The sequence below is a fragment of the Euprymna scolopes genome, chromosome 21 (genome assembly GCF_053919585.1).
Source record: "Euprymna scolopes isolate OS-2025 chromosome 21, ASM5391958v1, whole genome shotgun sequence".
NCBI classification, from domain to species: Eukaryota; Metazoa; Mollusca; class Cephalopoda; order Sepiida; family Sepiolidae; genus Euprymna; species Euprymna scolopes.
In genome coordinates, this window is record NC_136502.1 from 7,063,465 (window position 1) to 7,091,193 (window position 27,729).

The window sequence follows — 27,729 nt, forward strand, 5'->3', positions numbered from 1 at the left end:
CTTGACTATGATGTCTGAGAAGAAACCGCCTCGGGAGGTGGGGGTAACAAGAATCCCTCGAAATAAACTGTGTGAAGGGTGTAGGAGGACATCACACCCTAACCGGTTAAATAGGTGGAAGAACTGTCCGGCGAAAGGACTCAGATTCCATAATTATGGAATAACTGGGCACTTAAAAAAAGTCTGTCAAAAACCAGAGAGGTCGACAATGGAGTCAATGAGATATTCAACATGACACTAGTCAAAAATAATTCGCAGAAGAGGAAGACAAGCGTTTTGTGAGCAAAAACAGAAATTAGCAGCAATACCGCATCTTGCATGGAGCAGGGGTAGATTTAAAAGAAGCCACCGTCTTGAACTACCACCCTCCATAAAAGCTGAAGTATCTTTGATACTGAAGTCCCATGCCGAATTTAGGTGCGCCTTAGATAGCTGTCAAATACACTATATCCAGGCCATTGCGGATACTGGTGTTCAAACATGTTCGAGTGGCTCTGAAATACTGGCAGTATTGGGATGCACTAGTAACGTGTTAATACCAACTACCCACAGGATACGTGGAATAACTGACTACCTACTACACATTAAGGGAATAATCTTTACGCGTGTTAAAGTTGGCTTTAAAAGAAACCAGACAAGTCGTTTACATATCAGAGAACACGTCAGGATTTTACTTATTCGACTTGGCATTGAGTTAATCCCTCAGGACTTCCGACGCTAGATATCGAAAGCTGACGTGTTAACTTTGAATAACGGATTAGCACCATGTGGATGTCCCCAAAGAAAAACGGTTCAGAACAAACCTACAGGAATCCTACGTACTCGTATTTGAAATAATGGGGAACGTTTCGAACAATGGTTATGGGAGCACTTCAAATCAAGTGCATTCAATATCTGCCCCCATCAACCATTACAAGTGATGTCAGGGAGACCACTGCATATAATGTTCGCCCCGAAAGTGAAATCATCAGTTGCGCACACACCCATTCCTGTCCCCGCCCCCATCATTTGAAAAAAAAATGGAGGAAGATTTAGATAGGGATGTTGCGTTGGGCATCATTGAGCCAGTACCAACAGGTATGCTTATGGTTTGGTGTTCGAGGATGGTAGTCGTACCAAAGAAGGACGGTCAACTGACAAAAATTAAACGAGGGAAACCCATCACACTCCGTCCTCATTTAATCAAGTATATATTGTGTCGGCGTGAACCAAGAAAACAGTTTTAGATGCGTGGAATGAATATCACAGTTGACCGCTCTCCCCAACGGCTTTTTCACATTCATAACAAAGTGGGGTCGTTATCAGTACCTTAGAGCACTCCAAAGTTTCCACACTTCTGACGACGGGTACACTCGCTGGTTCGACGACATTACGGTAGACATGTCCCGAAGAACTCGTTGATGATACTCTTCCCTTAATCAGACATTGTGTGCATTTTCAAAGGCCAGTATCATGTCCCCCTTTCGAGAATTGTTGCGCACGAAGGAGCGCAAATTCTATTTAGGATGCTACCCTAAACGAGCTTTTCAAGGGTAAAAAAAAACAAAAAAAACACATTGTTCTGAAAATCAAAAAGGGGTTAAAAACATCATAGATAAACAGGAAAACTATAGTAATGTTGGTATCAGGTATTTTCTGTTTCAGAATCACTGCAAATGCCCAACAGAATTAGGACCTAACTGTGGTAAGGGCCACTGTAAAATGATTTTGGCCCCGTTTTATTAAGGTTGCAAAATTTCACTATTCCCCCATAGAGGGAGAAGCTCTGGCATTGATATATAGATTGGAGTTTGTAGGATGTTCGTTTTGGGGTGCCCAGATTTATTGGTTACAGTGGACCACAAGTCACTGATAGAAATATTCTCATATTAGGTCCTGGAAAACAAAGAACCCTCCCTTGTTTTTTGTTTTTTTTTCAAAGAACAGTCGTTAATGTACAGGTTCCGGATCAAGCACATTCCTGAACAACTTAACACCGCACCGGACTGCACCTCTTGATACTCGGCACCGTCAAGTCATAGCAGATTAAAAACCACCAGTACTACTCAGCAGATCGAGGGGGCCGTGCAAACATAAATCACATCTGTGTATATGCATGACCCCAAATTTGAAGCTATAACCTGGGATAGAATCATGGCAGATATCGCCACTGATGAGAAATGCCGAATACTATTGACATATATACGAGATGGGTTCCCAAAGTCACGACACGAACTGCCAATGAAAGTCCGGCAATTCTGGATGGTGGCAGAAAAACTATATTGTTTGTAAGTGATATCCATAAAAGGGGATAAAATACTAATACCAAAGGAGCTTAGAGCTGAAGTATTGGAAGCACTGCACTTCGTCCGTCCAGGGTGAATGGGATGTTGATTAAGACTGGACAACGATTATTTTGGCCCATATCTGACAAACAGATGCACAATGTCGAAAATGGAATTCGATCACCCCCATGCCAACCAAGAAAACCACTAATGTCACCCTCAAACCCAGAATTCCCATTCCAAAAGACTGTCACGGACTTTTCTGGATATACATGAGAAGAGTTACATGGTATATGCGGACCGATACATCGGCTGGATTGAGGTTGTCTCATTACTATCAGGGAAGGCTGCAGCAGTATGCGATGCCTTGATCGATTGGGTCTGCACATATGGTGCATTGGAGGAGATATCATCCGATGCAAGACCACCATTCGAGTCGCTGGAGTATAAATCGTTACGGGGAGACTAGGGGGCATAAAGAGATGTATCATCTGCACATTATCCCCAAAGTAATGGCCGAGCCGAACTGGCCGTAAAAACAGACAAAACAATATTCAGGGACTGCATTGATGGCTACGGGCACATACGCCACGATCAGGCAGCATAGGCAATGATGACACATAAGAACACGCAGCATCAAGACCTCGGATTATCACTAGCCAAAATATTATATGGCCGAACAATAAGGGACCACCCCCTATACTTCGCGAGATGCACCAGATTCACGATCGTTGGACAGAAACGTTAGAAAGACACGATCGTTGGATAGAAACGAAAGAATTGAGAGAAAGGGGCATGGCAAAAAGCGTGTGCTAAACAAAGAACAGTATAACAAGCACAGTCGTTCACTTCAATAACTTCAGGTCGGCGAATCCGTTCAGGTGCAGAATCAGGAGGGACCATATCCGCGAAAATGGACAAAAACGGGGAGAGTTTTCGAGACCATGGGCAATAGATACCAAATATGGTTGGATGGAAGCGGCAAGATCACCTTATGCAATCAGTGTTTCTGGAAAATCAAACCAATCATGGATACGCCAGGTTATTCGCCTGTACAACCGTCCCCTCAATTACCTACCCAAAGGTCAAGAATGGAGGACAGAATCTCCCTGTATGACATACACAAGATGGTGGACATGTAAAAATCAGATGAAGACGTAATGATGGCAGGCGACACATCCGACACAGATATGGAGGTAAATAACCAAGACTCGATCACAAACCAACGAGTCCGATTCTACGACGCAACATGAGAGTAAAACGACCACCAAGACCATTATCCTCCCAAATGAGAGGACCAACTTACAACTATACAGAACTTTCCCGATGAGTGACCACAAAACGTCGGTGTTGCAGTCCTAAGGTGGGGTAGGATATGTATAGAATGGGGACGACCAATGAAACGGATCATAAAGAAGTGGAACACCGGTCGTCATCCGGTGTTATGAACCCAGCGCTAATCTCGGACTCGGGAAATTCTTAAGTCCACTTTACAAAAACCGTTATCTGGAAGTTTGAAACGATGAAAAACAGAATTAATAGATACAAAACGCCTATTTTATTTATTTAAAAAAAGAAAAAAAAACAATTTTCATTATTTCAGCCGTTTTGAAAACTTTCCAATCGGATTATATGCATCGTCACGCTGGACTTATTTTGGAATACATTCTATCTAAAGAACTATTTTGCATTTTGGATCCAACTCTAGAGGCTGAAATATTATGTTCTGTTTACTTTTTATATTAGTTTTTTTTACATATCAAATATTTTTTCATTTTTTTTATTTGGCAATTTATAACTACAATAAATTGCGGTTTCACTTAATGCCTTAACTAGCAAATTCTAGCATTGCTACAAATATAATTTGCTGATTTCTTTATGTCCTCTGATGAGAAGAATAATAAGAATAGCATTCTTTGAAACTCTGCGGAATAAGGACTTTGTAAATTGTTTTTTGGAGTATTCAGTCGAACAATAAATTTTGATTGTAAAGTTCAACTTACAGTTTTAATTTTCTTTCTCTTATATATATATATATATATATATATATATATATATGTATATATATATATATATGTATATATATATATGTGCCAGACGAATAGAAATTATAAAAATACACATGTGCGTGTGTATTGCTTAGTTTACGAATGCTTAAATAATATAGAAAGTCTTCAAAAACTGTTAATCACATCAAAACTATTTCTAATAACAAAAACTCATACGTCATCTTGTTTTAGCTTTATCTCGACGTTGGATTGCTTGAAATGTCCAGTTACGATAATCTAGCCCACGACCAGACTTGGCGTTTTTTTTATATTTAGTCGTACATCTTTTTTCTTTTCTTTTTAAGCCAAGTTTTCAAAAGAAAACTATACAAAAGTCATCAAGTAAAGTCAGTTTTTGCAGAAGAAAGTTTGCGAATAATTCTGAAAATCTTTAGAAAATGTGACGTTAGTAACTATATCACAATTAATCTTAATATAGCGCCCCCACCTAATGATGCCTTAGTTCAGTCTCAAGAGACAATCGATATCCTCTCTAAGGGTAGCTGCACGTGTAATGATGAGGCAAGGGTTTGCAATCTCCAACCACACCTCTCCTAAATCGAGTCCACTGAGTCCAATGGCAAGTGCTAGAAGACTGAAAACAATGCCAAGATAAGCGGAGAGCACATACAACAGCTGGAATTTATAGTACTAACCAGGAATTTATAGTACTAACCATTGGCTCAATGTTGCTTAATTTCGGCGATCTAACGGGAATCGATGTGTCAACGTGATTATGCCGTAAAATAATTTACAATCACATAACCATATTAATCTATTAAACCAATGAGAAAATAGGTAAACTGACGTGGTTGACCGTGCCTTATATTCTGCTGCTTTTTTTTCTCTTTATTAGCATTGGTTTCGGCTCTCAACAAGTCAGAAAACAGTGATCGATCTACTGTCTAGAAAGGGTTAGGAGGGTCCTACTAACATTTTTGTTTACCTTTTAGGACTTTTCCCCACACCCCACGCCACTAAAATAACATTCCAATGACCTTTATCATAAAATTTTATTTCTACTCAGAATATTATATACGTACATGTTATTTATTTATTAAAAAGAAAAAAAAACCGATCTGATTCGGGAATCTTAAGTAGGACGACCCTTAGTGTGTTTAGCATATTATGATGGATGTAAACTTTAGTTAGGGTTAGCATAGACTACCCAAGGTACAGTGACGAGGATGACCAAAGACCCACCCCCATCCCCAATTTTTTGGTGGCCTTGTATTTAATTTTTTTGTTTTTCTATTTTGTCTTTTGTACATTTCGGAAAAAAAATTATATATAACTTAACTGTTATGACATCCTTGGCCTTTTGGCTAGGAAATGTGGTATCTGTTCTAATACTACACTTCACCTTTTCTGTCCTCGGTCAGTGGAGGAGAACTCCTAAACCTAAACAATTTTTTAGTTTTGTTCCTATTCAGAGTGCCCCATTTTAGGAAGCTAGATTTTTCCCACATTAAAAACCAACGTTGTTTCTAACTCTGCCCTCGTGGGGTGGCAAGTAAATAGAAACATCATTGATTAAAATCTCTTTCAATTGGTTAGAAAAAAAAAAAAAAACTCCTTTTTCGATTCTCCTCTCTATCTCTGCCATCTTACGCACCTAGCTTCCTGATCTGTCAAGAAGCAGAGAAGATCCAAACTCGTGACATAAACACGGCAGACATGACTAGAGAAGATGATGACAGAGGGCGAAATCTTTGTGGATATTTTCATCGCCCGTTATGGATCCAACAAGAGAATTGATCTGACAATCAACGTCGTGTTTTTCTTTTAGTTTTATTGCGCCCATTCTTTTGTTTGTTCCGGCTTTCCGACGTTGATTCTAAAACAAATGCACATCTTTCGCTTCTTATGGATAATAATTGCTCCGAGTTGAGCAACACGCACCTTGAAGAGGTTCTTGTTATTGTCGACAGATCCGCTCACATTTATATTCATACACGTTGCAGCTGTCATAACTGATATTAAATACTGGTCTTTGAGTGAAATCCACCTGATTATTTAAAAATGAGATGAGAATAACAAAAACAAATAAATGAATAATAATAATCAATCCATTAGATAAAGATGTCTGTATGTTCAGCTAAAACTTGAAAAATACACAACAATTACCCTTAAAGTTTGTATTCTTTTAATCGCCACAGATTGGAGCTCAATCCATTTTATTGTGTGTATGAATATAACGACGTACATGTTGAATAGTTGGGTTTTATATTTTATCTGCATATTTATGTACGTGTAAATGCGTGTATGTATATACGTCGTATCATTTAGTTGATCATCTTTTGTGTATATTTTAACATTTATGCAATAGTTCTAACGGGAAACGATTGACGTGGACGTATCGAAACAGTTGTAGACAAACAGTTTTTTTTAACAGATGTAAATAACACAACATATACCTGAATTATTTACGAGCATTTATTTTCATCATCTGGCCAGCATCTTCAGAGATTACATGTTTTTACATCTTGGCTACTTCCCTTTTTGAGACGTCCGTTCTCTCTGATGTCCACCTGCCTAGAACCTCTCCAAATCTACATACGTCTCATCACGTGTCTCATACCAACAGCTGATGTAACTCCACTCTAGTTATTTGTTTATGCAAACCCCAAAATAATGTTTACATCTATTTTCTATTTTCACATTCCTTTTGCGATATTATATGTCAATCATTTTTTCCCCCAATTTAATTGTTTATTTTTCTAATCATAATAATTGATCCAGCGACCCACCGTCGCTCGAATTAATTATTATTAATAATAATAATAGTGTTTCGACTCTTGGCCCTGCTTGCCACAGTTAACACAGATACTACGCTATGATCACAACCCAAAGGGTCACAACATTACAAGTCAAGCACCTATCATAAAAGTACCAATAAAGTAGAGACAGATTCGCAATGTCTCTTTTGTGAGAAAGAGGAAGTAGGGAGGTGAAAAGTCCTCACCCACTAGATTGCGAAGGTGGTTTTGTACTCTTCAGGAGCTCCACACACAGATTTTACAATAATACTCCATCTTAGGACGTAATTGATTTTTGTATCCGTTGCGCCATGAGTTTGTGCTAGAATATGCAAGATGAGAAGAGTAGTCCAAATATTACAAATTATCAATCCTTATTTAAAAAATCTCACACAAATTATTTCCTCATTCTATTTTCGATCTAAAAATGGTTGAATCATACTTGCTTTGTATGCATCGGGTAGCCAAAAAAGTTCTTGCAGTTTTTAACTTAAATTTAGAATATATCTCAGCTCTAACAAAACTTTATCGATCAAAATAAGCACGATCAGGATCAACACACTTTTGCCAATGCAAGACAAGTTTATTTTTGCCAGTAACGTAAAAATCTTGCGTTCTGGTGGCGATGGAGCCGCTGAAGACGTTTTTGATATCGCTTAGGTTTTTGAAACATTTCTCATGCAGAAAGTTGTCACGGTGCTTGTAAAAGTTGTAGTCGGTAGGTGAGAGGTCTGTAGAGTACGGCAAATGAGGTAACGTTTTGTAGTCCAATTTGTTCAACTTCTGCAGGGTTGGTATAGCAACATGTGGTCGGGAATTGCTGTGGAGGAGAATTCGGCCTTTTTATTTGACTAATGCTGGGTGTTGTTGTCGAAGTTTCTGATTCATTTCATCCATTTATTAGCAGTACTTCTGCACCGTAATGGCTTCGCTTGCATTCAAAATACTAATAGATGAAATCGGTAGCAGACCACCAAACAGTCAGCACGACCTTCTTTGATATTTTAAACTTGGGCGTGACAAACAAAATGATATTTCAAACTTAGGCTTAACAAACAAAAATGATATTTTAAATTTGGGCGTGACAAACAAAAATGATATTTCAAACAGGTGTGACAGACAAAGATGATATTGCAAACTTAAGTGCAACAAATAAATACAACTGATATTTCGAACAAATTAAATGTTGTGATGTCTATTATTTGGAATGCCCCATTTGAGTCAGACGATTGTAGGAAGTGCGAAGAGGGCCATTCTAAAATGGGGTGAATCAAGTGCAAGAATTAAAAACGATTAGAATTGTTTGCATTCAAAAACCGACATTGATGAGAAGAATAATCCAAAGAAAAACAATGTAAACAATATTTTGATTTTATCACAAAAAAAAAACAAAACGTGACACTGATATCTGGCTTTGGAAAGTGTCATCGAGCTTTGTCGGCATCTAATTTCTGAGCCGAACGTCGCGATTGTCATAAAGGGCTCACTTTTCATCGCAAGTCACAACCCAATCGAGATACGGGTCATTCTCTTTTCTTTTCATTGTCGTTCAAGTCATGAGGCACTCATTTATCAAGTTTCTTGTTTTTCCAATTTCTCAAGTGGTTGGAAATCGTCGTATACGATATACATTTTTACATGTAATTCAGAAGTAAGTTGTCAAATAGTCGTGCAATGAATGGCTTCGCCCAAGGCTCTCGATCATTATCAACATTCGATGGCTAATCACTACACTGATCATCTTCAAGACTCGCATCACTACCACAAAATTTATTAAACCATCATTGTGTTGAGCGATCAGTAGGCGTCCCTAGGCCAAGAGTTTCGTTGTAATCGCAAGCTGTTTCAGCAGCTTTTCGGCCTAACTTGGATTGAAATAAATAATTGTGCGAATCTGCTTTTGTTTTCATCCTATATTCAACATCCTGAAAATAAGAAATAATTGTTTCAAAACGATTGTAAGTTAAACGATTAGATAGAACGAAAAACGCTATTTAAAATGATATATAAAGTAAAGTTATTATCAAAAAAACTTGTTTGGTTGTTGTTTTACGACATATCAACCCTTTTCAGGTTATTTAATACCGAATCCAAAGATTTTGAAGACAATTTTTTTTAATAGAATATATTTATTGTTTTCAAGTCGGTTTCTGTTTAACTCATAGTTGGGACCCTAACAGGTACTACCACTCCGGGTCAGAGTGGACTTGGGAGCAATGACAATTAAAGGGTGGTTCCACACTCCCCAAAGCCCGCAAGCTAGGGCCTCACCACTGGATATAGTTTAAGGTCATATTCAGGACCAAAAACTTGTTCGAAAATATATCATTTGAAATCAAAATCAAAAATTCCGCAAGAACTTTCTTGTCACCCTAATATTAACAATCACATTTCATTTCGTTTTTAATAATAGTTTAATAATGTGAAAACAAAGCTTAACCTTTTTTTACAAGAGAGCCACCACTTATTAAGGCCCGAAAGCAACTTAAGGATAAGGGTTAACTACATTAAGACTAATAAATCCCGAGCAACGCCAGGTACATACAGCTTGTAAGATATATATTTTATTGAACAAATTTGTTTGTGTGGATATATAGATATAATAATAATCTTGTATATAAAGGCGTTATAAATATTCATTATTTAGGGGGTGGGAATCAAATGCCCATTTATATTATTTAATGTTATCAAGATGTAGACACATCTTTTAATGTTATCGTGTAAATGGAAATAACTGATTTTTTATTTTTATTTTTATTTTTTTTTTTTACAAAGTTATTACACTTATGCCGACTCTAGTTGTAGGTGTGTGTATGTCTAAAGAGAGGAATAGAAGAAAGGGAAAGAAGGATGATAAAAGCCGGAAAGGGGGAAGAGAGAAGGATGGAAGTTATGTTATGTTAGTCTTACAAGTAAATAAATAAATAACCACAATATACGAACCGAAGAGTACTGAAACTGCCAGAAATGCATAAGCTAAACCCCCTTCAAATAGTGACTGAAGCCTCAATTCGTACCAGACAAATGATCATAAAGAGTCAAGGAAGATGGAAAGACTAATAGATATATATATATATATATATATATATATATATATATATATATATATAGAGAGAGAGAGAGAGAGAGAGAGAGAGAGAGAGGGTGTGTGTGTATCACCGAGACTGACTGGAAGAGTCCAAGGACTATTGAAATCTTAAAGAGGCTTATTGCCAATCAAATTCCAGATAAAACCAACGGTTATTATAAGGTAGAAATCAATTTTAACAACTATCAAAAGTACTAGAAGTCACTGAAATCACAAGAACACCTCTTGTTATTACTAGTGAGCAATCACCCATAATTTCTCATTCGTGAACTCCTCGAGTAAATCATAGTAACAGCGAGAACTCAATGGTAAACGGCTGTTAAAAGAACGCAAACCGATTACCAACAGTGATCGAAAGAGGCAGAGGTTGGTGTGAATATGGAAAACTAGTTGTCACTCAGATTCCAAGTAACACACCCTGCCTATTGGCAGTAAGCAACCACTAATAATGACTTGTCTGAGAAATAAGTTAGAAATAATGGTCGAAGGGAAACTGAAAGAATGGAAAAATTAAGGGAAAGCACCATACAGACTTCCACTAAAAGATAACAGAGAGTACCTGAATCCTGAGGAAGGTGATTGTGATTAAGATTTCATTTTTATTGGTTAGTATTAAGAATTCAATGGTTGCGAGAACGCAAAGTTATTTGAAATGATTGAAAGAATCAGACTATACTGGAAATTTGGAAGACTTATTGTCACTCAGATTCCAGAAAACACTTCGTTTTTGTCAGTGAGCGATATTATTAAAGGGTTTGAGTATAACAATTATTATACATAACCTCTTTAATGACAGGAATACACCTCACCCAATATATGCACGGTTCAGCAACCAATAAACTGCAACGCACACCATTAATAGTAAATTTGAATGCATACATTAAATCATACAAAATCCGTCTTCAACAATTATTGTAAATAATTGTTACAACTAGCAGGGAAACCCGACGTTGCCCGAGATTGATTGATGTTCAACGAATGTGGCACACTCCTATAGTTTAGTGTCAACGAAATCGGTGAAATCACCCAATTTTTCAATCAAATCAATCGATGGCATGCTCTCTGCCTCTCCGCAGTTACTTAAACCACAATACATTCTAGTCTACATTGCACTGTAGAGAATCTACTTTTTTAAAAAAATAATTTTTTTTATATATTATGGGTTGAATTAAAGTTTAAAATGCACAAGTTAATTATCATGCTTCAATTATACTGTAAACAGAAACATTCATTTGGAATGCTCCCCTGTCATATCAAAGAACATACTGTTGATTTTATATGACTGGCCTTACTGCTTGTGCAGCGATTATGGCTTGAATTTAAGTTTAAAATGAAAAGGTCAAGTATCATGGTGCAATTTTGCTCTAAACAGAAACATTCATTTCGCACACGCCCCTGTCATATTAAAGAACCTACTGTTGATTTTATACATTTCGGTTTGTGTGGTAATAAAACTTCTCGAATGCACTTGTGATGTTAGGTTGTATAAGATGTTAACTTTGGTCAAACTCGCCTGTTCCTTCTTTCATCGGATTATTTTGATAATCGATATTTATCGAAGACATTCTGATACAAAACTTAACACTGACAGGCATATTAAGCAACTTTATGTGAAATATAAACATCGGCCCAGCAGTTGTGGCGTCCATAGGGAACGAACTTACACACACAAAATTCCTTTTATATAAGAATAGATAGAGATTAAAACCATATTAATCTACAATTTGTCGTTATTGAAAGGGCACTTTCTTAAAAAGGTACGCTTGAGCTGATTCACCGGTAGCATTTGCCGGTGAATTTGTTTTGAACTATTTTTCAGTCTATTAAGTAGTTGGATGGTTTTCTATCATAAATTATTTCTATACTAGACGTCTATATTGATACAGTCGTCTTACGATACAGCAACTTCATTTTAATTGAAACAGATGTAGACTTTTCTTTTTTTTTCTTTTTTTTTTTACAAGCAGGGCTTCGCGGAGTTGTTCAAAACAAAAGCATAACATGTTCATTAAATTCAATCTGTACCTCTATATCCGTCTCTATTTAAAAAAAAAATTCCCTCACCCTCACAACCTAACAAACCGAGCATGCGGTATCCCCCTCCTCATGCAAAATTAAAAAAAAAAAAAAATTCAAAGTGTGGTTATTCAAAAGAGCGAAAACAAATGAATGGATGAAAGATTTGGGGGGCAATTTTACCCTTCTAATACCCTCTGGGGTGGGGGAAATCAGAGTTATCCCGGAAAATACGTTCTGGCAATTTTTATTATTTTTTTAAATTTTTTATTACATTTTCACCCCAAACAAGGCACATTGCCACTTTGATGTAGGCTACTATCAGGGACATAAGCTATAGAAGTACTATGTGGGGAGTTGGGCAGCAAGATATCGGTTCACGTTAAACTTGAACTTCTGCATGTCACTACAGTTGGGGAAGCAGGAACCTGGAAGGGAATTCCAAAGTCTAGCGGTTCTGGTAAAGGAACTACTGGAGTAGAATGTTCTCTTACATCTATGGGTCTCTACTGTGAAGGGGTGGGATTTTGATGCTTGTCGGGGGTATTTATGTCGAGGGGGTACAAGTGCTTGCAGTTCGTTGGAGCATTCACTTTACTTTCACCATGACTAATGTTTGTGCAAAATTAAAAATAATCCAAGGCATGGGTATTGAGAAAAGTGTGAACAAATGAACGGAATGAAATACTAGGTCCAATCCCTCCTTTGTCCGGGCACCAACAAAACGTTAGTGTTACGGTTATGTATAACATAGAACAATTAATCATTAGTCTCTCTTTTCTAAGTTCATTTTCTCCAATAAAACCTTGAAGAAACTCAGCAAACGTTTTCTTGCGTCTTTCCTGTATGAGAAATCTTATTCGTCCAAGTTAAAATTAGGAGATCTCGACAACCGCTAGACGATCACAGCCACACATAAAACAGCGCCGATGTAGAGAAATAAAAGACTCCATATAAACCCCACGCATGTACAAGCGCCGTTTCAAACGTAATACCTTCTGTTTTTTTATTCCGACCAAATAGATCAGACGAGAATTCAAATTTCATTGTTAAGATGACTGAACTTATGCATTCATAACCTGAAAGTTTCATCTCTTTGTTGCAGATATTGACGGGTTAAGACTAAGAAATCACCTCTAACATGGACGTGCGTGGAAAGCAGAGATGCGTCATTCCTGGCTAAAGTGCATTGAGAAATGATGGAGCACAATAAGTCGCTCGTTTTAATGGTACCACTCCCGTCTTCCTAGCTCTTAAACTTTCAGTTAAAAAATAGGAAGCTTTACTTTTGGAACAAGCCTCGTATATATAAAAAGACTATTTTTAAACATTGCAAAAGTGCATTGAGAATGGTGTTAATAATGTAAAAATATTTTGGAGCAGAATAGGTCGCTCGTTTTAAGGGTACCACTCCCGCTTTTATAGCTTTTCAACTTTTCGAGTTAAAAAAAAAGCATAAAAAAGCTAAAAGGAAACACGACTTTTGTATGTATAAAAAAGACTATTTGGCTTGTTGATTGCTCATGGTCGAAAACATTACAGTAGGCCCCTGCTTAATATTTGCTGGATTAGACTTATTCTTTAAAACAAAGCTCTGCTGAGTAATAATAATTTTAAAAGAAAAGGAAAGGAAACTTGCAGCTTATTACCTCCCCTGGAGCGAAACTCTTTTAAAGGTTGGAGAACAATTGTGCTAATTATGAGGCTTTAAAAACCATTCAATTCGAACTTGAACGAGAATGTCTGCAAAGTGAGAGGCATTAAATTATGATGATGACCTGAAGGCAACACGGAGACTCACTGGTTATTAATTAGAGTCGAAAAGTAAATTTAACTTTTTCTTTTCATTTTCTTTCGGAAGAATGGGATGATGAGCTGTCGAGAAAAGAAAAATGAACTGGAAGAAAAGGAAGTTTGGTTAAGAAGAGAAAATGGAGATGAAAAAGAAAACGATACCTTAAAAGATATTAAAAAACAAAAAAAACAAATTAAAGAGAAAAATATTAAAAAGAAAACAGAAGTGAAGATAAAATTGCAATTTAAAGATGCTGTTAAACCACACACAGTGCAATGTGACATTAATAATCTCAAATCCAACATGGCTGCCAAGTGTGAAAAAGTGCACAAACTGGAGTTTACGTACAAAAGATAAAAAAAATACATAGAATTTAGTGATGAAATTATTGCATATATTTTTTTTTGGGGGGGGGGGAAAGGATGTCTTAGCGTTATTTCCATTAATATATGACCCAACGCCTTCAAAAATATTTAAATAATGCAGGTGTTTTTTTTTTTTTTTTTTTTTTGAGGTAGCGAACTTTAAATTGACCACTATTTTCTTTAATTGCAGGTTTGTTAACGATCGGTTGCTTTTAGTTCAGCTTGGTTTGGCAATTCATCATTAAAAGACACCCGAGTAGCGTTTGCCAATTGCAGATGATACGATCAATTTACTGAGAGAAAATTTTGATGAAGAAATAATTTCACAAAATGAACCCGTCAACTGGGCATTTCGTTCATGTAATTAAACGCCACTAGATTATTTTATTTGGAATATGTACACTTCCATGTCTACGCTGGTAAACCGGACACAATAGATCACTTAGTAGATAACAGTCAACACGTTATTGTAAAAATACAGTCAAATTTAATGCATAGAGCTTGTGAAAACTGGACTTCTTGATGTACGCCATACGCCGGAAAACGCATTTAAATCATAAGCTTTGGTATAAACCCTAAACTCCATATTTGTGTAATAAAAATATTTTTCTGTGATTTATTTTAAAGTTCACCGCCTCTAGAAAAAAACAGCAACAAAAATGGCACAATTTTAGTAGGAATTGTGTGTAACAGTTGAAGATAGGTCTTTGAAAATAATTTGAACAGTGGCTCTGTTGCTGGCAGGCTAAAGTACAGAACTGTTCAGTGCTTACGATCTTGACAGGTACTACGACTTCTCCGGGTCAGAGTGCACCAGAGATTATTGGCAGGAGGTGCCTTCCCACGTTCTAAAGTTTTGAATTAAGACCATATCACGAGATGTTTTAAAATAAGGCCACATTGCCACAAGTTCTTCCAGTTTTTTTTTTGCATAAAATCAATGACATCATTTTGTGCCTAAATTCAATATTTACGGACGGTCAAAAGTGTTAAATTTATTGCTAGATTTATTAAACATGTATATCTGCGCGTTGAAAAATGGCGATTATGTTGAAATAGTGTTTTAACGCGTCGATAATGTACACACGATTTTAGTATCGCATTTTTATTGTTTTCTTATGCTGAAAATAAAAAATATATTAGCAGTTTATTTTAGATTTCTTCTTTTTTGAAAAAAAAATATGATGATACCATTAACTTGCTAGCAGGGTGGTCCGACGTTGCCCGGGATTGAATAATGATCAATGAATGTTTCACACTCCTATAATTTTATTGTCATCGAAATCGATGAAATCGCATATTTGTCAACCAAAGCGATTGATTGCCTGCTCTAATTGGGGAATTAATGCGGTGCACCTGGAGGAAGCTTCATCTGCTCCTTGTAGTAACTTAGTTCACAATATATTGTAGTTTACATTGCCTTGTAGAGAACCTACTGCCGATTTTATAAAATTATTTTTATATATAATGGCTGGCATTAAAGTTTAAAATGCAAAAGTCAAGTATCATGCATTAATTGTGCTTCAAACAGAAACATTCATTTCGAACGCGTCTTAGTCATTTCAAAGAACCTACTGTTGATTTTATATGGCGGGCCTTTCTGCTTGTGTGGTAATAAAACTTCTCAAATACAATTGTGATGTTAGGCTGTATAAGGTGTTAATCTTTTTCATCGAATTATTTTCGATTATCAATACTTATCGAAGACATTCAGATACAGAATCTATCTAAAAATACTGCCAAGCACATAAAGTAACTATATGTGAAATTCCATAAAAATCGTCCCAGCCGTTGTGGAATCTATAGGGAACGAACTCACACACGAAGTTCCTTTTATATAATAATAGCAATATTAACGTTACATTGTGTTACATATAGGAGGGGATAATTCGGTGGGACCTAGCCAACAGAAAAACGTGTTTGGTGCACCCAGTGCAAAGGTCTGCGGCGATGAACATATTCGACGCCTTTGAAAGACCAGTGAGAACGATGATGAAACCTCATACTTACTTTCGTATATGTGTGAGACAAGTTGTTTTTTTTTTTACTTCCGGACTGAAGAGCCCACTCCCTTAACATTGGCCGGAAGGAATCTAAAGGAGATAAGTTAGATAATTCTGTTCCTAACAACTATAAATTAATACACAATTCAAGCAGTACATTTGGCATTATTGTTGCATATTAGCACACCCAGAGTATTACCGAATTATCTCAGCTAGAAGATTATCATTATTATTATTATTATCATCGTGTAGATTGAATTAGCTTTATTAAATTAAATGTAATTCAAGAACAAATAGGTTAAAGGAGGAAAAAAACGTCAAACAGGAATAAATGTAAATGTTGAAAAACAATTTTGTTGTCGCAGTTGTCTGGGTAGAAAATGACTTACATTTTCAGAATCGCGTCTGGAAGAATACAACGATGGTTTCGACAAAAAGGTATGTCCTTCCTTTGTCTGGGTAAACAGACAATAGTGCTATTTGTCCCATTAGTTGAACTATTGTTGAAGGCATCTATATATGTTTGTTATATGTGTTAAAGATGTACACACACACATACATGCAACGAACATTACATGGAAGACGATAACATGTACACGGTTTGGTACCCTCGTTTATACATACCGATTTTATATACACTCCCCCATATCATACAGAACCACGCAGTACAGAACATCATTTGCAAATATTTTTATCGGTGTAAAATATGCAATAAAAATTTTAACTATTGGAAATCTGTTTAGGGTCAAGTGGTGGAAAATATATGAATGAACTAAAAAAAAAAAAGAAACATTGGTTTCAAAGGAAAATTATCTTTTCTTCGAATTTTAAAGAAGTAAAGTATAATTAATTGAACTTAAAGAATGGTATCCCTCAGACTGGCAGAGTCATTAAAAAAATAAAATAAATCGAACAAAATAAGTATTGATTAATTTTAGGAAAAAGGTTTATTTCCTCCGGGCAAATTTTATTTTAATTTTCAAAATATTTTTCCGTGTTTTATTTTTTTATTTAAAAAAAATTTTTTTAATAAAAAAAAAAAAAAATCAATTTCTAATGTAAAAATAATCGGTGCCTAATCAATAAGTAATCGCAAGAAATGTTTTAAAAATCTGCGATCAAAAATTTAATCAATTAAATAAAACTAAACGCTAGCATTGTCACAGGAAGTTGCAAGGAAATATCTGGTGATGCTCGGGACAAATCTTGGTTGTATTCACCTATTAAGACCCGAGTATATTGGAAAATATTGGGAGAAAGAAACATTTAAATTATTAGGATTAGGACAACAGCTTATTTTTATTTATTTTTTTTTACAGGATAGTCACCACTTATCAAGGCGCGGAAGCCATTCGGGGATAAGGGTTATTGCGTGTACAGTAATCAATGGGATAGTATCGTAGTAATCGTTAGTATTGGAGAATCGATAAAGTGTCTTACTTAAGGGGGAGGTTCATCAGGAATTTGTTTATGTTGGACTTGAAGACATCCAAGTTGTAGTCAGGTGGGAAACAGGCAAGCAGAAGAAAGTTCCACAGGCGTGCACTTCAAAGAAAGAAGCTTTGTTCATGGAATCTACATGTTGGTTTTGACCCAGATAAAGAGTGGGGAAGATTATTGACAGTGGTTTCAGCTAGACAGGTGTTTTTCGTGAAGATTGGTGAGAGGGTACCAGAGATTGGAGCTCAGACAAAACAAAGACAGGCTCGCAACATCTCTTCTGTGGGAGAGAGGTTGTAGGGAATAGAAAAGGGCATCACCCACTAAGCCACGAAACCTATTTTGTACTCTGTCAAGGACGGATAGAGTGCTTTTAGCAGCTCCTGCCCAGATGCGGCAGCAGTACTCCATCCTTGGATGTACTTAGCTTTTATATAGATAGAAAATTGCATCAGCAGTAAGATATCTTCTGGAGTGGTAGAAGGATCCTACCATTTTCCAGCGACCTTGGCAACTGACTTGATGTACGTGTTCCATTTCAGATCAGCAGTAAAGATCAAGCCCAGAAGCTTATCAAAACATGGAGCCTCCCATAGACGAAAGCCATCCATTTCAATTGATGCTAGATGAGGATCAGAGCGTTGATGATGTAAAGATAGGAGCTTGGTTTTAGATGCATTAAAAGTAACCAGCCACCTCTTTCCCCCATGCTCAAGATCAGAGGAGAGAGAATTAGAGAGAACGCTGTCATTTACAGCCTATTCGTTTCATTGTTTGGACTCTCGAGTATATATCCAACACAGTAAAACACAATTAATCCACCAAGGATCACATCACTCTACATAAAAATACATAAGATATCAATGGATATATACGTGAGAATCAAAATAAGGTAAAGAATATGCTGTTGTCATAGCCCTAATTATCATATATGAACACGGAAAATCAGAATTTCTGGTTAGAAGTCCATAGTGGACAGTGTTATTCGAAAATTGGTTTCTGATATTAAATCTTTCTGGTCAGGGTTACATCAGTCAGAACATTCATTTTAATTAATTCCCTATTAGTTTTTTTTTTCGGTTTTCCTATGGGATGATCATTAGTTAACTATTACGTGTAATTATATTCATGCAGATATTCTACATGATTTATACTTGCATAATATTTATGTAAAAGTTTATAGTAAACACAAACCTCTGTCTATATATATTTATGTATGCGTATATATTTTTGTTTAAAAAGAATTGCCTACCAACACCTGTTTCATCTACAAACATGAAACTTAATATATAAGGTATTCGGACCCATGTGAGACTTTAGCCGGGGAATATTGATGCAAAAGTGTGAAAATTAAAGAAATGGAATTTGCCAGGTGAAGGTCGAACGACGACATTATGAATATGCATGTGTAACGTAATAGCTATTAGTTCATGTTTTAATTGTTAGCCTTGCAGCAAAAGATGCCTTCATTCGTCAGGCATTAACGTCAAGAGAAAAGTAAATCATAGGCTAAACGTTTTGGTTTCGAGTCTCGGTGGTGGCGTACGAATACTTTTTTGTTTAACTTTTTCAATCATTACTATATATTGGGTCCAATATATAGTAATATATACGAAATCTGCATTAATCAAAATATCATATCAAAGCGTCTTTTATGGCCGGACAATGCCGGGTGGCCTGTTAGTAATGCTAAAACTGAAGTTTAAATTTGATATATTTGTTCTTGTATTCTTTAATGTCTTAATATCAAACCAGAAGGACTACCAAATCGATATCCGCAGTAAACGGTGTTAGGTTAAAATTGGTTCCTGATATTAAAGACTTCCTGTTTAGATTAAAAAGAAGTTAGCAAATAGGTGTTAAAAAACAAGGGAAAGTTTTGTAATAATTGTTATCTATATATAAAAGTGGCCTAGTCTGTCTGTGTGCGGAACGGTCTCGACAAACTCCTGTAAATTTTTGGTCTACAGACTTGAAACATGATGTATAGAGGATTTGGATCAATGGAACAGATTCGATTTGGTTTTTAGTCGGTAAAAATAGCTGATTAGGGGTTAAAGTTGAAAAAAAAATGGAACTTGGTAATGATATTCTTTGTAACTGAGAAGTCATCTCTTATCAATGTCTGGAACCGGAAGCCACTCGAGGATAAGATCATCGGCTGCCGTAAAAGGATAGGAAACAATTGCTAGGGTTAATAGGAAGCCACTTAAGAGATTTATCTAAGAGGATTTAACAAGTATTTTTTGATATTAGACTTAAAGATGATCATGCTGAAGTCAGTCGGGGAGAAAACGTGTTTTCCTGTCTACGACTCATCAGAGTGGCTAAATCTAACGACATTCAGCCACTCTGAAGAGTCGTAGACAACGAAACACGTGTCAGTGGATAATTATATTTTAAAAACGATACATATGCAGCTCCCAAATTGAGGGGTACCATTAGGTAAAAGGGAAATTTTTCCCAACTCGCATTTAGGTAAAAAGATACGGTTTTGTATAACAAATTGAATTAATTAAAAAAAAAAGTATTGCAAACAAAAACATGAAATTATATATATATATATATATATATATATATATATATATATATATATATAACTACTTTATTTACTCACATAAAATTAATATACGAAAGTATAGATTTATGCGTAAACTTTAAGTATTTACTTCAAAAGTGCTCAATGCGTAGGTAGACCTAGTTAGTAAGTTATAAAATGTATATGGCGATTAAGCTACACTGAATATTCCGCGTTTCATCCACTCTAGGATTCTTCAGGCTTATGCGCCACGGCAAGGCGCATAAGCCTGAAGAATCCTAGAGTGGATGAAACGCGGAATATTCAGTGTAGCTTAATCGCCATATACATTTTATAACTTACTATATATATAAGGAATGAAGGGCGATCATCCGTTTTTTGACAGAGTGATTAGCCTTTAAAGCTTGAATTATCTGTGCTTAACTTGAATTTTTTTATAATGTTATTTTCAATATTTGACTGAAATGAATGCTAACCATTTCTGTACTTACGGATCATTTTTAAAAATGTATATATTTTTCTTATTTTAAGTATAGTTATTAAAAAAAAAGTATCGTTATTTAAAAAAAAGTGTACAAAATTGATAAACAAAATAATGAAATAAAAGGTCTTGGTAATTCCAGCGAAAAATGAAGGTTAATCCAGTGAACCCAACGAATATTGTCCTTTGTTCAAAATGAAAAATAGAGGTATAAAAAAAAAATTGTATTAATTTTAAGAAGAGAGTTTATTTATTATTTCCTAAGGAGACATTTTTGTTCTATTTATTAGTTTTAGATATTTTTTTTATTTCAATTTATTTTCCAATCCACTAACACCAAAATCGATGGCAGCATCAGCATCTTTTTCCATCTCTTTCTTCTCTAATCATTGTCAAAGGTAACCTGCCCTCATTTCCCCGCTTTTTTTTTTCAATTTACTGGATCTAATAAGCAATAAACAGTTCTTTGAAACGACAGCAGCGCAAGAGAAAATTAATGTTATTCCTTTGTTTCAGAAGCACAAATGAACCATAATACTTGAATTTCACCTTTAACCTTTCAACTAGAGTCTGAGATTACATTTCATTCGGCAATTTAAACGCTTGAAAATTACTAATTTAAAAGTATCACAATAGCAAACACGTGTCAGCCATTTGCAATTTACTATTAATAAATTATACGGCACAATCACTTAAGATCACCGAAGTTAAGCAACGATAAGCCTAGCCAGTACCAAATGGGTGACCATTGGGAAACTCTAGGCGCTGTATGTGTTCTTCACTTATCTCATGTTGTCCTGATCTCTTTCTGTAAACATAAGTCCAAATTTAATTATGGTAATTTGGAAATTACATAGTTATTACTTTAACCTTTCAGATAGATGTATCATTTTACTTTAACTTTATCGTTTTTTCTACATACTTTCTTAATACTTTATAACTTAATCCTTTATTTTAATTTTTTATTTCTTCTTTGCTTGGCCGGTTTTTTATCTGCAATTTCCATTTAATCTTTAAATATTCCTATCTATCTAATATATCAATCTACCTACACATTCATATCCTGTATGTATATTTACTTATATTTTACTATATGCATTTACTTACTTGCTTTATCCGGAATTTGCAGATACCGGCCATCCTCTCCCCTTAATGTTTTTATTTTATTTTATTTATTTATTCATTCATTCATCATTTATTTTTTATTTATTTATTAATTTATTTTTTACATTTAGTGTCTTTTAATAACTCTTGCTAACATTTTCTTAAGTAATAACCTGTACATTTCAGTTGACCTATTTTTTGTCCTATATTTTTTTTCGCGCCTTTTAACATCTTTTTGTCTGGGTCATTTTGATATTTGCTTTTCTATTTTATATTTAATTCTATCACCATTTTATTTTTTTTCTCTTCTTCCCTGATCTTTCTTATTTACATTATGTCTTGGCAGCCGTGTGAAAAGCATATCTTATTTTTCTCTTATTAATATTATTGGAATTTATCCTCTATTCCTTGTACATATTTATGAATTATTCCATGGATTTCAGCCTTTCGGATTATTTTGGACCATCTTCCAATTGCGTGATTTCCTTGAATTTTACTTGTGCAAATGGAAACTCAATTAACTTTCTTGGGGGTATATTTTTGGATTTTATCGTCATTGGATTACTTACCTGTCACCAGACTATCCATTCACGTGTAATCACCTTTTTCTTCACCATATTCCCTCTGTTTCACTTTTTGTTATTAAGTTTGACTTACTTGCAGTTTCATCAAATACTTTTGTATGCAAAATCCGATACCGCATTTTGTTAAATCCTACCCTCTGATGAGAAGGAAAGTATTTGTTCGAAACTCCGCGGATAAAGGACTATCCACTTAAGTGTTTCTTTTTCAGATTAAATATGTTTTTAACTCTTTTTCAAAGTGTTTTTAACTATTTGCTCTTATATATAACTATTTGTGTGTAGTTTAAACACTTAAAACTAATATTAAATGTTTTATTTTTTTTATTTTTAAATGCAAATGGTTTGCAAAACTAAATGACTCGTTTTTGCCCAATTTCTCCAATTTATTTTAGGATATATACTGAAAAAACTCTGCGAACAAGATTTCTTTCAAAATGATGACAAATATCTGTTTCTGTTGTCTTAAATTGAAATTTTAAAAGGTTTATATTATTTCAAATTATAAAAATGTTCTATTTATATTGTTTATAACATGGTACCGCACAAGTGACTCCAGGAATTTAGTTACTTAATTCCAGTCTCTCCATACCCTGAACCATACCCTGCCCACCAGATTAGTACGCACGGACCAACCACACTGCAACCACCATTTTTTGTTCGTTCTAGTATTTGCACGTGCGAATCCTGACGGCGATTATCAACGTTACATTTCGGCCAAATCTGAAAGCCATTCTTAACATAGGAAGGTTGGGAGTGTCCATTCCGAAAGCCATTCTTAACATTAGGGTGGTGGTTGGCTACAACAACAGCAGCCGTACATGAATTTTTTACGCAGGGGTGGAGCATGCTACCACCGGGCAACGCCGGTTAATGGGTCCTGCTAGTATAGATATAAAATATATGTGTGCCTTTAATAAATAAATGTCTGTAGAAAAATTTATCGTTTTTTTTTATCAGTTTACTGTATATAAGTTTAAATATTTAAAAATAAACTCAAAATGACAATTTTATAAATATATCAAAAACAAAGCCGAAGAACTAATGAACGTTGGATATTTGATGTTTATATTTGAGATGCTTATCTAATTAAAAACGATACCATGTTGTCCATCACTAAAAAAAAAACAAAAAAAAAACGCTAACAATGAAGAAGGCCACACCACACGAAACTAGTAATGGCAGCCATTTTGATTTTTTCTTTTTCTTAAAGAAAGCCCGCGTCTTCATTGTTCCAATATTCTTCTATTCCGACATTGTTCCCAAACTTACCACGTTAGGTTAGAGTAACGATTATTAATTTTAAAACCAACTTTTTTTTACTATCATTGGGCTGAGTGTCAAGTGACGAATCCTTGACTGGTAGTACCCTGTCTCCATGCAGCCGAAGCCGCTAGGAGACACATCCCATCATCTCAAGAGATTTACTCCATCCTTGGACGTACTTGGCCCTTATATAGGTAGAGAATTGCATCGGCAGTGAGATATCTACTGGAGCAGTAGGACGATCCTACCATTTTTACAGCGAAAACTTTCAAATAAGTTGCAACACAAAAATCTTAGGTAGAAGATTAATTTAGCGTGCTCAGCTTCCGAATAAATTATAAATGAGAGTAAAAAAAGGCAGATTGAATCCCCCCCCACTAAAAAAAAAGCCGGAAATAAAAAATGCCCCCCCCCCAAAAAAAAACTTTCCGGTGAATAACCGGTGATTTTTGTTACCGTGCTATTTTCTCAAATAGTATTTTAAAGTTAAATTCAAGTTTTACGATATCTTTTTTATTATTAAATTGTTGAGTGAAAGTACAGATAAGTACAAAACACCCTCCCCATGTTAAGAATGGCTTTCTAAAAAAATAGAGTTATTATTTCAGCATAGCAACAAAAGTGCATGAGTACCAACTTTTCTTCCGCAGAAGGGACTTTCTAATGACGATTTCCCCGCCCAAAAAATAAATAAATAAATAAATAAATAAATAAAATTTCGGAAAATCGCAAACAGCAAGAAAAAAGGAATACCTAAGATTATTCAAAACTGAACGTTTTGGCAAACTTCAAGAATTAGATAGAAGTTATCTCCCCTGGCGCCGTCTTCTTTCTAGCTAAATTTCCCATGTTTGCGTTGCGAAGGATCTGACTAAAATTTTATTTTTCTTTGTAAAAAAAAAAAAAAAAAAAAATACTTGATCAAATTAAGTGATTTTTCTTTATTTTCGTTTTTTTTTTTTTTTTAATATCTTTGCTAGACTGCACGAGCAGCGAAAAAAAAAATCACTGAATAGATCCTGAACATGGTGACGTTAATGTTAATTTGGTAAAAATCTTGGTACCTATGAACTCATGTTACCGTGCTGAAATAACGTTATTTTGAAAGCGATTCTTAACATGGGGAAGGAAGAGTGTTTTGTAACTATTCTGTACTTCCACCTAAAATACTTTTGAATTTATGTACCCACGATTTCCACGAAGTTACTCAGGTGTGCCCGGCAGATGACGAGAATAACTGGAAACGACCGGGCGAGCCTTATTACAAAAAAAAAAAAATAAAAATAAGAATTATACCCCCCCCCCCTCTCCATGGCGACGATCACTAAAATAAAAAAATTACGTCTTAATATCCAGAAAACTACTTTTCAACCCTTTCTGGTTCTTTTCGTCATCCGCCGGGCAGCGGGCACACCCGAGTAACTTCGTGGAAATCGCGAGTTCATAAATGCAGAAGTGCATCACTGCATCACTCAGCAATTTAAAAGATATCGTGAAACTTGAAAATACTATGTAAAAATAGCACGACAACATAAGTGCATAAGCACCGAAATCTATCATGTCGCTGTGGAACCAAGTGTGGAATCGGTACAATTCGTACTCTTAAACAACCCAACACTTACTCTGGGTTAGCGTATTGCAACCCTGCATGTAAGATCAGTGGTTGGATTAATTAAACGCATTTTTCTAGGTAAAATTCAATTTCACACACTGACAATAGTTTTTTTTTTGTTACGAATTTAATGTTAAAGCCGCCATTTTGAAGTTTAGAACACTTAAAGTCAATATTTATGAAAATGAATAAACAAAATCTGATTTTCATAAATATATGCGTGTGTATAGAAATAAAAACACTCACTTTACTTAATAGCATTAGCAATAAATGGAAAATATCAAAAAATAATTTTATAAATATTTATTTTAGTAAAAGAAAAAAGAAAAATACACATTGCACAACTAATGTTGTGCAAAAGAGATTTTTATCCAATTAAAAACGATGCCATATCGTCCTTACTCACCGAAAAACGTCGACAATAAATAAACCTGCACGACATGATAATGTAACGGCAGCCATTTTGTTTTTGGTTTTCGTTTGTTTTTCAAGTCAATTCGCGTCTTCCTTATTAAGTGTTCTTCCAATCACGCTTCTTTATTCTATACTAGCGGGGAGAGGGGGGGGGCGCCCAGTCTTGCCGGGTCGTAAAATACATTTGAATATATTTTAATTCATGCATATTTCGTATTTCGTATTATAAAGCCAATTCTCTATTTAATATTATGTAACGTTGCTGTTACGCTCGAACCGTGTTTGTTACAGGTCAAACCTTTCTTGGACCTCGACGCCGTCCAGCACGTCGAAAAGGAACAAACAAAGAAAAATAAATAAATTTTCTTTCTTTTTTAACACAAGTCGTTTATTACCCTTTATTTTTTCTTTCTACCCGTCTCGACACCAGCTTAAAAAAGTCTCTCGGGGCCACATGTCTATCTCACCGATAGCCTTTCTCTCTGCTCCACTACACGTCGGTCATATACAGTCATTTTCTGTCTTTTTCATCCGCATTTTTTGTTCTTCTCCCACCACGTGATGTTCTTTTTTTCTTCTTTTTCTTGTCGCACCAGCTCGCTTAAACTTCCTAATTTGCATATATGCTTTTTGCTTTTCTTTTCGGCTAATATGCTCGCAAACCAGCTATTTTACAGCTCCCACTGATATTTTCCCACGCGCCTTTGTGTATGATTACTATTTTCTGTTAATTTTAATGTTATGTGACTAGTAGTTTAAGAGTGTATCGGTTAAATATTCACAGACAGGCGCACACACATAGACAGATCGCCGAACATTTGGGAACATGAACCACCACCACCACCAATAACATCAAACAGAAATGTGACCGTGTTCTATGACAAAGACATACAGGCAGATACATAAAAGACAAGGCCATCAAACCAGATATTGTTATATGGAACAAGCCTGAAAGAACTGCACTCATTGTCGATGTCACAGTCCCAAATGATTTCGGCCTTAACAGAGCTGAACGGGAAAAGATAACAAAATATCAGGACCTAAAAAATGATCTAAAAACGACATGGTCTCTGAAAGAAATAAACATTATACCGGTTGTGATAGAAGCAACTGGCTTAATAAGAAAAAAAGAAAAGAAAAAAAGAATCTTCATAAATACTTAGAAGCAATCCCTGGAAAACCAAGCTGTAATGAAATACAGATAGCAGCCATAAAGGGAACAGTATCTATTCTTAAAAGAGCCCTCGGATATAAATTTAAATCATAACGGAATCAAGTGTTAGCTCCAGGAGGAGTTAGCTCCCTTGATCTCTTAAAACTTATTGAAGTAAAATACAAAAAAAAATAGATCTACTGTTTTATTTATATAGATGATATTATTTACTGTTCTTGAATTATTTTTTATTCAGATTTGGCAAATTGTGTGGACCTGTACGCACGCACGCACGCACGCACGCACACACACACACACACACACACACACACACACACACACACACACACACACACACACACACACACACACACACGCACAAGCAAACAAACAAAACGACAAAATCCCTAAAGGCCTTTGCCAATGTTTTATTTAAGTTAATGAGACTAATCGACGCCTTGCGATTCTATTTTCGCTCCGAGAGTAATTAAAATTCTATAATTCCTGCTATTGTCGTCATTTAATTTTCAGAGCCGATTCAAAAAGAAAACTTCTAAGTCCATATTTATAGATCGAAGGAAGTAAATACACAGCTGGAACGTACGTAATTGTTAAGCTTGGTTTAAATTAACGGCGCTATTCGAGAATTTCTCAAACTCCAAGAAGAAAAATTAAGACAAATTTTCGTATTATTTGGATCATTTGAACTATTGTTTTCATTTTGAATGTTATTTTTTTACAACGTTTCGGCCGATGTAATCATCCCCTTTATTGAAATGAAGCATAATTTAGTTTGATCCT

The 27,729-nt window shown here is 35.4% G+C and overlaps 1 protein-coding gene and 1 long non-coding RNA gene across 2 annotated transcripts in view; both read right to left on the reverse strand.

Annotated features, from left to right (window-relative positions):
- LOC145241981 (protocadherin gamma-A11-like) overlaps nt 1-27,729 on the reverse strand; it is a 771,034-nt gene that overhangs the window by 640,673 nt on the left and 102,632 nt on the right. The gene's annotated exons all lie outside the window — the stretch shown is intronic.
- On the reverse strand, nt 7,492-27,672 carry LOC145242999 (uncharacterized). The gene is made up of 2 exons (XR_013862837.1): nt 25,768-27,672; nt 7,492-8,996 (listed from the first exon to the last, which is right to left on the reverse strand). It is a non-coding gene; the product is annotated as an uncharacterized LOC145242999 (long non-coding RNA).